Raw genomic sequence first — 13001 nt, forward strand, 5'->3', positions numbered from 1 at the left:
TCATATGATCCAATTGCACTGCTTGATGTCTACACAGAGAAGTTGAATACATATGTCCATACAAAAACCTACATATATGGATGTTTATAGAAGCTTTATTCATAATTTTCCAAACTTAGAAACAAATAAAATGCCCTTCAGTAGGTGAATGGATAAACTGCATATCCAGAAAATGAAATATTATTCAGACAGAAAGATACACAAATGAATTATCAAGCCATGAAAAGACATGGAAGACTTTTTTTTTTTTTTTAAGATTTATTTACTTGAGAGATCACGCTCACTGGGGAAGGACAGAGATAGAGAGACAGAATCTTAAGGAGACTCCCCACTGAGCATGGAGTCCAATAGGGGGCTCCATCTCACAACCCTGAGGTCATGACCTGAGCTGAAATCAAGAGCCAGACACTTAACCACTTAACCAACTGAGCCACCCAGGTGCCTCAAGACATGGAAGAAACTTAAATGCATATTACTCATTAAAATAAGCCCTGAGAAGGTTACCTACTGTAAGATTCAACTATATGACATTCTAGAAAAGGCAAAACTATGGAGACTGTAAATATATCAGTGGTTGCCAGAAATTGGAGCTGAAGGAATGAATAAGCAGAGCCCAGAGGACTTTTAGGGCAGTAAAAATGCTCTGTTATGATATAGAGTGATATATATCATATATACATATATATATACACCCACACACATACAAGTCAATATATATTTGCAAAACCCATAGTTATAAGATGGTAAGATACATGATATAAATTATAGCGACACCATGTGATGGTGGAGCTACCATCATGCAGGACCTTAGGTCCCCAGAGTGATCCGCTAACCTGTATTGTATATGTAGCATGACTAAAACATTAAGTTCTGCTTGATTAAGCCATTAACATATGGGGAGCGGTTCGTTACAAATATAGATACTATCTCAGTTCTTTGAGATGAATTCAATTTCATGGGTGATTATATAATTAGGGTATACCTATACATGAAACCCATTAAAAGCATAAAGTTGAACAAAAATCAAAATGGCTGCATTAATGCTTCAGCAAAGCTGGATTTTAAAGTAACCTTTTTCTTCTCTTCAGCAAATCTCCCCCCCTCCCTTCTTAGCCTTTTGTTTTAGGAATCTGGTACCACCCTGAAAACGACTAATGAGGCTGGCAGCACATACACAATTCCTGTTGAATCCAGCTAGATTCTGTATTTCCCTATGAAACCCCCCAGCCCCTTCCTCCAGGCAGGCTTGCAGTTTTTTGAAGGCCATAGCCTGCTGCAGCCTCCTTTGCCCAGCAAAGCAATAAAACTATTATACCTCTTTATCCCAAACTCTGTCTTTGCATTATATTTTGGCTCCAAAGCATGGAGGTTGGTTTTTGATAACATATATTCTTATATATTTATAAAGTATGCATTTACTATTTATAACATATATTAAATAAATAAAAACATTAGGATTTAATAAAAGATATTCCTTCATATTGATTTCAACTTATAAATAGCTTGATCATATTAAATCAATTAGCTAAATTTGAAATACTCCATTTTCTGTCATTCAGTGACATTAAATACCTATAGAATTTATAAAAATATTCTTCATTTACATCAATACCATTACCTGGAGAACTGTCATTTAGTTATAGGTCTTAGGAGAGAAATAGTTAGGCTTTTCACAGTAGATGATCATATTTCAGTAGAAAATATTTAACCCTGGGATGTTTCAATTTTAAAATGCTCAATTTTAGTTTGAAGTGCCATTACTCACTAAAGTGGTTTTGGTTCCAAAGTGATAATTAACTAATTCCTTATTGAATCTGGCAAAAGAAATGGCTAAAATAAAAATGCCAAACCTACCACCTGTCATCCTATCATTTTAGTTTTATTCCCTAAAAGTCTTGTTTAGTAAATTTTTTAGTCAAAATCTATTACATCTGAAGCTCTTTTAGGTAACATTGTGTCTGTTACATGTCTGACTAAAATCTTAACAAGAATTATGAAAATTTGCTATATTATAGGTATATTATAGAAGGGAATAAAGGTTGATGATATTTATAAAGCATGTGAAAGAGCTCCAAATACAAATTGTGACAAATCACAGACTGGCCTAGGCTGATTCTTTAAAACAATATACCAGGCAATAGTCAATTCAGAGACAGGAAGAGACAGAGCTTGGCTAAGTCAAGATTCAAGAGAACCAAAAGCAGTAAAACGTGTCTATGAAAGAGAGAGTTTTTGACATGAATTGGCTTATGTAATTGTGGGGGCTGGCTAGGCAAGTCTAAAAGTTAGAAATCTGTAGGGCAGATCACCAGGAAAAAGAAGACTAGAACTTCTGGGGACAGTCTGCAGCTACTGTCCGCAGGCAGAATTTTTTCTTCCTCGAGAAAATCTTAGTTCTGCTCTTAAAGCCTTTCAAGTGATTGAATCAGTCCTCCCTGAATCATCTAAAACAATCTCTTTTACTTAAAGTCAACTAATTATGGACTTTAATCATATCTATAAAAATACCTTCACAGAAACACTGACGCTAGTGTTTGAATAGCTGGAGACTGTAGTTAGATATATTGACACATAAAAAAATAAATAAATAAATAAAAAGATCAGTATGGCTGTTGTGGAAGCCACATCCCACACAGAAGGGATCCACTGATCCACAGGCTAGAAGGAGGCCACATTGCACCAGGAAGGAGCAGACAAAAAGAAGAGTTGATATACCACAGGTAATGCAGCCTGGATACCAAAAAGAGCAAGGGTTACTGCTACAAATGAAGGCAAGAAGGATTATTCTTTGAAACCAAAACATTCACCAGGGCATTTAGTGGTGCTTTTATTTCCAGTGCTGATTGTAAAAATCACAGCCCAACTGACAGAAAGCAACTGAGGTCTAAGCAGAGCTTATTCTGCTAACTCTTCAGAGTTAAGAGTTTAGAACAGATTGTGGATGGTCTCTTTCCTGAAGCCTCTGGGATGGATTTGACTCAATGGAGCTCATTAAGTGGATCAGAGTAGAAAAGTTCTTGTGTTTACTATAAAGGCCTTTTAATTTGCTCTGCTAAGAATCTCTTAGTTTCTTTCCCAGGATTCTCTGACAGGGTGTGGAGAATCTTCTTGGCACAGGTGCTCAAGCAAACCTAGAAATTTGGGAAAGTTAACATCTCTTGGCGCTATCCTTGACCAGTAAAGGATATAAGCCAGTGGATAAAAGCTCCTGTTTTCCTTCATTCCAGCAAACAATTCCAATGTGTCAATGGATTCAACCCCGTTTGCCTAAAATTATGCTCAACTTTTACCTCATTTCCTGTTTCCCTTTTCCTCATCCCCCACTCCTGCTCTTTGGGATCTTGGCATAAAACAGGGAAGCAGGAAATGAGGTTAAGCAATCTGACCACATACTAAACATTGTACGTTTTATGTGGGAGAAAAATTTTAATAGACTAAGATACCATTTCTCTAGGAATGAAAAGCAAAACATTGGCATTAAAGCATTTTATTTTTGATAGAGTGTTTTTCAATTAATTTATTTGTAAGGGTACACATTTGAACGTCTACCACAATTCACAGTTAACCACTGTTTGTATATTCTAAACTTATTTGTAAGCAAAGACTGGACTGCCTACTTTCTGCAGTCAAGATCTGGACAGGGTAGACATTTCAGAAGTCTGACAACATTACAGAATGGAGATTTAATGAAATCTACCTCCATTTGCCTGCATGCAAATCACTACTCAACACAAACATTTCTTTTTTCTTTTTTTTTTTTTTTGGTCAGTTACTAGAATAACTCATTTTTTTGGCCAAAACTTAGAATATATTTAAAATCACAGCATAATCTTATAACAAACTCTGTTACTTTTGAAATCTGTTATCTAACAAAAAGCATATTTTCCATCTGTTTCAGAGAACAGCATTTTACTGCCAAAGAGAAAGAAAAAAATTTCACTTATAATACAGCTTTTTCTAAAACCAAATTACATAAATATTTCTCAAAAAATATATTTTTTTCCACAAAGTGAAAATTAATTCCATCTATTTGCTTTAACTTGTTATAAATCTGCTTTGAAAACTGTGCTATTTCAAACATTTTCTAGAATGATGCCTAGTCACTTTTTTTAGGATAATGCTTAGTCTATTTGGGGTAGTTCATTTACCCACAAATGTTGTCTTGAAATTTTCTCTGCCCATAGCATTATAAAGAAGACTCAGGATATCTTGCACTGCTCTGAAGGACAAAACACTCAGTTTGGGGAGATTTCAATTCATACATTTTTATTGTTTCTTTTTCATCTGTCTGCTTCAGTCTTAGAAAGTTGAGGGAAAGGCAGCTTGTAGAAAAAGGACAAACAGGCTCTAAGAACCATGGAGAGGCCGGGGAAAAAAAGATAGTGAACAATGAAATAGTATTTTATAGATTCTCTAATTTGGGAATGTGTTCTTTTCTTGAAATTCATCCAATTGGATAAGATTTCTTTTAATGAGTCTAAACCCTGACATCTAGACCAGGGGTAAACACATAATTGTAGGATCTTTCTATTTGAGTAGAGGAAGGAAACTACTCAGCCAGATGGACGTCAATTGGGCCGGAATTTCTTCTGAAAAGTTGCTCACCTCAAGTGGGAAGGAAAATGTGGTGGTTGCTAAGCTACTGATAGGCTTTGCCCTTCCTCTGCTTAATAGACAGTCACTAGGTCAAGGCACAAATGATGACGTGAAAGCTGGCTTTTCCTTGCTAATTGAATAGTAACATAGGAAGTGGCTAAGGGTTTCCTCTCAATCAGCTATTACCCCTTGCTATTCTCTGACCTTCCCTCCTGGGGTGAAGGGTGGAGACACAGACAATTCCTGGGGTGATGGGAGCCCAGAGATATAAGAGATAGATTTATTGATAGTAAAATTAGCAAACATTAACAATACATTTATGTTACCAAAATTATATAAAATCATGATTTATTCAATTTTTAAAAGAGCTTATAGCAAAAAGGAGGGACTTTATGCCAAATATGCTGGTGTTTACTGCTCAGACTTGTCCATGTAATTACTCCCAATGGCAAAGGATTAGGAAGGCTTAGCCTTGGGCTTTTGCTCAAATTGAAATGCCATCTCCCCTTGGGATTAGAGTAACAAGGGTCAGCCTTAGAAATTAGAAAACACGACTTCAAGGCACACAGTAGGAGGCCTCCTGTGGTCAATTTCAATGCATGTGTTTTATATCACTTATCTCTGGCACTCTCACATTCAGCAGCATGTTATAGTGCTTACACTGATGAAGACATTGCTATCAAGTTCTAGATTTTACCCTAACAATTAGCCCTTGGATTTTACTCTCAGGCTTCTAGTGGTTTATTGCTCACCAAAGAGGTTCTGGTTGGAAGAAGAGGTAAAATGTTCCCTTTGCAGCTGAGAAGTAGGAGAGGGTAAGAAATCTCTGTAATCTATAAGCACCTACTGTGTATATGTATTGTGGTAGGTGCTGGGGATATAGTGGGAGACAAAGAAGGCATGTAACTGTTACCATCCTGTCTGCAGTCCCAGGAAAATTGAAGCTGGACCCAGATGCATGCCCCCAGGCTGATGCTACATTGAGATTATATAAGAGTGAGATTTGGGGCAAGGTGATTATTAAGGTACAGAGGGTACTGGATACAGTGAGAGCTGAGAAGATTTGGATTGTTACAACAGTAGGGGTGGAAACTGCTTCTACTTATTGTTTTTGTTTTTTGTTTTTTTGGTTTTTTGGGGGGTTTTTTTGTTTTTTTGTTTTTTTTTTTTTTTGAGCTGTCATTGACGATTGCACTGGTGGAGACAGTGTTATCCTGCAGCAGCTTTCTGTTTTGGAAAAATTACTCAAAGAGTCATTATAAAGCCATTAGTTATAAGACAAATATCTTTTAAAGCTCCTAAGAATGGGTGACAAGACATTTTTTTAAGAACTGGCTCAGGGCTGATAGAGTCGTATTAGTTTATATGCAGACTAAATGTTTCTGTTTAGGGATTTTTGACATTGTGTAAACCTCAAGGAGTCATCTGGGACTTAATAGATAGAGTTTCTTTACTTTGTAACTTATAGTAATTGAAGTTTAGGAACATGACTAGAGCAGTTCTGACCTAGACCAGATAGAATAGAAAACTAATAAAGCCATTGAGTTGTGAGTCACATACACAAGGAAGAATGAGAAAAGACAGGGAGTTACTTACCATATACCAATATATGAGTCAGAGGCAGGTTGTTTGTTTCGGGCAGCAAATGTTGATGATTTTTAAAATCTCTTCTGACCCAGTCATTCTAGAACTCTAGGTATATTTTGTGTATATTATAGGGCAAAACAGAAACACCATTATTGATAAGATAGTTGTGACAGCCTTGTTTCCCATTTCCTTTGCTACTAGGGAAATTGGACGTGATAGCCTCTGGTTATACCCATCCCAACCACTCCCCACTCTTGGAATGCATCACATCATATTATGGGGAAATATATACTAAGCACCTACTACATACACATGCATACATACATACACAGCTACCACAGATAGCAGTGACAGATTCATTCTTTGTCCTTATATTCTAATAGTGGAGCTTAATGATGGCCAACAACTACTAATTATGTGATAAAAAGTCCATCGTTGTTAAGTGCTCTGAAGAAATATAAAGCAAGGGAGGTATAAGGAGTGATGGGGGTATAAGTGAAATCAATGGTCAGGAAGGTGGTATAAGTGAAAGTTACTTCTTTGAGGAAGTAACATTTGAATAGAAAGCTGGATGAATAAAAGGAGGCTGCCATTTGAATGTGTCAGTGAAACTTACACAAGCGAAAGGTCTGTTTAAGAAACAGACAAGAGGGGTGCCTGGGTGGCTCAGTTGGTTAAGCGACTGCCTTCGGCTCAGGTCATGATCCTGGAGTCCCAGAATCGAGTCCTGCATCAGGCTCCCTGCTCAGTGGGGAGTCTGTTTCTCCTTCTGACCCTCCCCCACCTTATGTGCTCTCTCTCTCTCTCTCTCTCTCATTCTCTCTCTCAAGTAAATAAATAAAATCTTAAAAAAAAAAAGAAAGAAACAGACAAGAGGACACCTGGGTGGCTCAGTCAGTTAATTGTCTGCCTTTGGCTCAGGTCATGATCTCAGGGTCCTGGGACATCAGGTTCCCTGCTTGGTGGGGAGCCTGCTTCTCCTTCTACCATTCTCCCTGCTTGTGTTTCTCTGTCAAATAAATAAATAAAAATCCTAAAAAAAAAAAAAAAAAAAGAAGTGTTTGGATTCTCAACCTATTTTGAAGATCGAGATCACAGGATTTTTGATAGAGTGCATGCAAGGAGAGCAAAAAAGAAGAAAGTGAAGGTTAACCTCAACTGTTTTGACACGAATAACTGCAAGCTTAGAAGTGCCATTTTCTTTGCTATAGAACAGTGATGGTTAATTTTATGCATCAGTCTGACTGGGCCACAGGATACTCAGACATTTTTTTTTAAAGATTTTATTTATTTATTTGACAGAGAGAGACAGACAGCGAGAGAGGGAACACAGCAGGGGGAGTGGGAGAGGGAGAAGTAAGCTTCCCGCTGAGCAGGGAGCCCAATGTGTGGCTCGATCCCAGGACCCTGGGGTCATGACCTGAGCCAAAGGCAGACACTTAACACTGAGCCACCCAGGTGCCCCAGGATACTCAGACATTTTACCCAACAGTTATTCTGAGTGTGTCTGTGAGAGTGTTTCTGGATGAGATTAACATTTGAATTAGTACACTACATAAAGAAAAATACTTCTCTAATCTGGGGAGGTCTCAACCAATCAGCTGAAGACTTCAGTAGAACAAAGTGACCAAGAGAGAACTCCTGTCTGTTTGGATTGGTATATCAGTCTTTTCCTGACTTTGGACTCAGACTGAAAAACTGGTTCATTGTGGGTCTTAGCCTGCCGTCTTAAGAATTTACACCATCTCACTGATATAAGGAATTCTTAATCTCAGGAAACAAACTGAGGGTTGCTGGAGTGGTGGGGGGTGGGAGGGATGGGGTGGCTGGGTGATAGACATTCGGGAGGGTATGTGCTATGGTGAACACTGTGAATTGTGCGAGACTGTTGAATCACAGATCTGTACTTCTGAAACAAATAAAAAAAAAAGAAGATAGCAGGAGGGGAAGAATGAAGGGGAGTAAGTCAGAGGGGGAGACGAACCATGAGAGATGATGGACTCTGAAAAACAAACTGAGGGTTCTAGAGGGGAGGAGGGTAGGGGGATGGGTTAGCCTGGTGATGGGTATTAAAGAGGGCACATTCTGCGTGGAGCACTGGGTGTTATGCACAAACAATGAATCATGGAACACTACATCAAAAACTAATGATGTAATGTATGGTGATTAACATAACAATACAAAAATTAAAAAAAAAGAAGATAATAGGAAGGGAAAAATGAAGGGGGGATTTTGGAGGGGGAGACAAACCATAAGAGACTATGGACTCTGAGAAACAAACTGAGGGTTCTAGAGGGGAGGGTGGTGGGGGGATGGGTTAGCCTGGTGATGGGTGTTAAAGAGGGCACTTACTGAATGGAGCACTGGGTGTTTTTTGCAAACAATGAATCATGGAACACTACATCAAAAACTAATGATATAATGTATGGTGATTAACATAACATAATAAAAAAAAAGAATTTACACCATCGATTTACACCAACAACTCCCTTGGTTCACAGGTCTTCTGACAAAAACTAAAACTACACCATTGACTGTCTTGGGTCTCTAGCTTGCCATCTGTAAATCTTAGAACTTCTCAGTGACCATAGTCACGTGAGCTAATTCCTTATAATATCTATTATCTATCTATCTATCTATCTATCTATCTATCTATCTATCTATCCAGTCTATCCTATCAGTGCATTTCTCCAAAGAACCCTGACTAATACAGAAACCCTTGGAAAAAAACAGATTTTGTTTGTTTTTGTTTTGAGTTTTCTTTTTGGTGGTATGCCAAGAATGAAGAATTCTATTATTACATACCCAAACAGGATCATATCAGGGGCACTGGCTCTAACTATCTAGAGATCATGGGAGAAACAGCAGGTGGAAAAATACAGGTGGAATTTATCCATGTAAAGGGTCTTAAAGAATGAGAACTTGATGATTTCTTCTGAAGTGTGGTTAACTCCGCCAAACTTTATTGATTGGAAAAGCAAGAGAAGGATTAAGAATTGACCACTGAATTTGGTACCTTTGACGTCATTCATGACCATGAAAACAATAGTTTAAAGAAAGCAGTAGGTGCCAAAATCTAAGTGAAACAAGGTCAAATGAGAACAGGAGGAGAGAAAGGGGAGGCAGGAAATATACATTTTGGTATCATTGTTGAGAAGTTATGCCATAGGGGAGCCAGAAGTGGTGAGGTAGGGGAGATAAATGTGAGGTGAGGTAACTTTTTAATTAAATTTACTTTCTAGAGAAGATAGAAAATATTGTAGCCTGTTTGCTAACTGAATGATAGGGAAAAGAAGATTGCTGGTTGAGGAAAGATAAGAAAAATTGCAAGTACAAAGTATGAGTGTAAGCCAGATGGTAGAGGATCCCATGCATTTTTAGAAGAGGCATCTCAAGAGTAAAGAAAGTAAGCCCACTAAAACAAGCAAAGCAGAGGCACACTGAGAAAGCTTGGGGCCAGAGTTGTCTTTTGCTAGAGCTGTTACTTCTATTATATCTGTTTTAGTTTAAGATACACAAGTTGGATTTTCAGTTTTGCTAGGCTTCAGGTCTCTCAGTTCATTTTTACTTGAGGTTGTACGTAGAAAATATCTTCCATATCAGGATCATATTTCCTGTCACTTCTACCTATAGGCTACTTGGCCTTGTGTTCATCTTTCCCATGGGAATGTGTGGAAAATGGTCAAAAGCATCTAAAACACAGCACTTATCAGTGCTCCTAATGTTGTTGTTTGGTGGACATCTGCACTTCCTCCCAAGGACTGTCAATAATGTCATCAATTTTTTCAAACAATTGTTGTTTATCAATTTTAAATTTGCTTTCTATTGCAGCCTACAAAGTCTCTGTCCCCCTTTCTTGTCGTTTAAGCCACCACGGGAGTGACCACAATCTATAGTAATACAACTTCCAAAGTAGCTCTTGGACCCCCTATTTCAAAATAGAGGTACTAGGAGTTAGAACTTCAACATATCTTTTCTTAGGGAAACAATTCAACCCATGACAGAACAGAGCCTCCGTTTGAGCAAGTAGTTCACTCTGCTTTTAGCTCAGGAGTTGCCTCAATTTCTGCCCAGTTGCATTTAATAATTACTGTGGATTAGTGAACACCCTCTGTTTGGATTCTACCCTTTTCTAAACAAGAGGTTCATTTTGGTTATCCAGATCTTACTTCCTCTTTGTATATTGGCTTTGTGTCAGAAGAGGGGACTTGGAAATAATTTGTATTTTAGGTTTCAGCTAATCAATCCAACCCTGATTCCACTTGACATCACTGTGAAATGCTGGAATTTGTTGGGATTAATGTAGAGCATGAAATCTTCCATAATACCTGGCTTGCTAATATTGTAACACAGAGCCTGCTAGGGGTGAAGGAAGGTTTGGGAGAAGGGCGTAGGTTTTTGGAATGTGAAGCCTGTGTGACCACTCTGCTGTTGGAATGTCACGGGGAGGTGCTTTCCCCAAAGCTTTCTTATCCCAAATAGCCACTGTTTTGTGATCTAAGAGATGTATACATTGTCCCTTAGGCTATGTTTAGCAGAACTCGTAGAATAGGGAGATTAGCATATCATATCTTTCTCTTTTTGGGGGGGGTAGGGATGGGGTGGCTGGGTGATAGACACTGGGGAGGGTATGTGCTATGGTGAGCGCTCTGAATTGTGTAAGACTGTTGAATCACAGACCTGTACCTCTGAAACAAATAATGCAATATATGTTAAAAAAAGCATATCATACCATTCCCATAAAACAGATCCTCCTAGTTCCAGTAAGACCCCTTGTCACACATCACTGCTTGAGAAACAGTGATAAGGATTTGTGATTATCCTGAAGGACCAATAAAAGTGGGAGCAAAGAAGAGCAAAGTGTCTTCATCTCTGAGCATTGACCCCCTTGCCTTCTCCTCTCTTTCACAGCAAAGTTTGGAGTCATCTTTCATCCGCTGTCAGTAAAGGGATTGTTGGCCATTCCCAGCAGGAATTCACCCTAGTTGAGTGGTTACATAGACTTATGAGTGGATTCCCATAGAGGATCAGGTGCATATTTTATAATTGAAAAGAAGGGTATAATGAGTGTGTGCGGTAGTCAAAAAATTGGAAAATGGCAGGAATAGTCACCCCAATGTGTTGTTCTCATTTCTCTAATGATTAATAAACTCTATTCTTAGCCTGGCCTTTTGCAACACTGAAAAAAGGCCAAAGTTTCTTGAATTCCCTTACAACTAAATTATGGGTAGTTGAATATAAGCAGAATTTATATGGGTAATTTAGTACCATATCCACCATTTTCTTTTTTCCTACTTTGTCCATCCTGTTGTTAGAAATGTAGGCTTTATTTTATTTTTTTATTATGTTATGATAATCACCATACATTACATCATTAGTTTTTGATGTAGTGTTCCATGATTCATTGTTTGCATATAATACCTAGTGCTCCATTTAGTATGTGCCCTCTTTAATACCCATCACCAGGCTAACCCATCCCCCCACCTCCCTCCCCTCTAGAACACTGAGTTTGTTTCTCAGAGTCCATAGTCTCTCATGGTTCATCTCCCCCTCTGATTTCATAGGCTTTATTTTAAGCTGTCTTGGATTATGTGGCAAGAGCATTACCCTTTAGTTGAAGCAAACAAACGTAAAATAATGCATCCTGGAAGGAGATATATATATATATATATATCTCCAGGACACATGATAGAGGCATGAGATATAGTACAAAACTGCTACATTTCTGTTTTACCAGGAACTCTGTGGATAAATCACAGAAGTAAAATTAAACAAGTACAAGGCTCTTGAGTGGGCTTAGCAGACATTTTAACCCCTTGTCTCTGATACAACATTAATTACTACTGATTCCTTGGAATAAATAAGCATCCTTAGAGTCCTTAGACTATTGGATGGTAAGGGAAAAATTACCATGTTTCTTGAATAAAATATTTTAAATATTAAAACTATTACTTTATTGAGTACCAGAATTTAGAAAAACAGGGCTGAACAATGACATCATTTGTATTGAGACTGTGTACTTAATTTTTGAAGTAAAGTTATAGTTGCTTCTTGGATTGTAAAAAAAAAAAGTCAACATTAGATTCCTGATTGATTTAAAACAAGAAATACTTCCAAGTATCAATTGTGCTCATGAAGAACAATTGACAGCCAAAATCAACTGAGATTGGAGGAGAGGTGACAATAGAACTATTGACAAGTTAAATCTAGGATATCCTTAAGAAAAATAGAATAGAAATAACTAGACACAATGTGGGCTTTAGGAGGATTATATAGCAGGAAAACATGAACGGAGGTATACGTGCAGAGGGCCATCTTATATAGAATGGTTGGGAGGTTGACAATACATGGACATGCTCTATGGAAATGCCATTTACAGCCACTGCACTCAGACTTAGACTAGGTAAAAATAAATAAAGAAATAAATAAAATAAAAAGCTTTTCTAAGATATTTATGTAATCAGTTTGAATCCATCTCTTGACCTTAGCTCATAAGAGGCCGTTGCTTTAAGAAAAAGTGCTCTAGGATAGGCACTACTCCATTACTCTCATTTCATACAGATGTTCTCCATAAGAGGAACCAAGGTGTATTTTTTTAAAAGATTTTATTTATTTATTTGAGAGAGAGAGCACCAGCAAAGGGAGGGGCAGAGGGAGAAGCAGACTCTCCACTGAGTAGGGAGCCCAACACAGGGCTCAGTCCCAGGACCTGGAATCATAACCTGAGCCAAAGGCAGACACTTAACTGACTGAGATACCCAGGCGTCCCAGAGCCTACATGTATTTATATCATTTTTAAGTGATATATATGAAGCAGA

The sequence above is a fragment of the Callorhinus ursinus genome, unplaced genomic scaffold (genome assembly GCF_003265705.2).
Source record: "Callorhinus ursinus isolate GAN/ISIS: 27379988/994484 unplaced genomic scaffold, GSC_fseal_2.0 scaffold1, whole genome shotgun sequence".
Taxonomy (NCBI): Eukaryota; Metazoa; Chordata; class Mammalia; order Carnivora; family Otariidae; genus Callorhinus; species Callorhinus ursinus.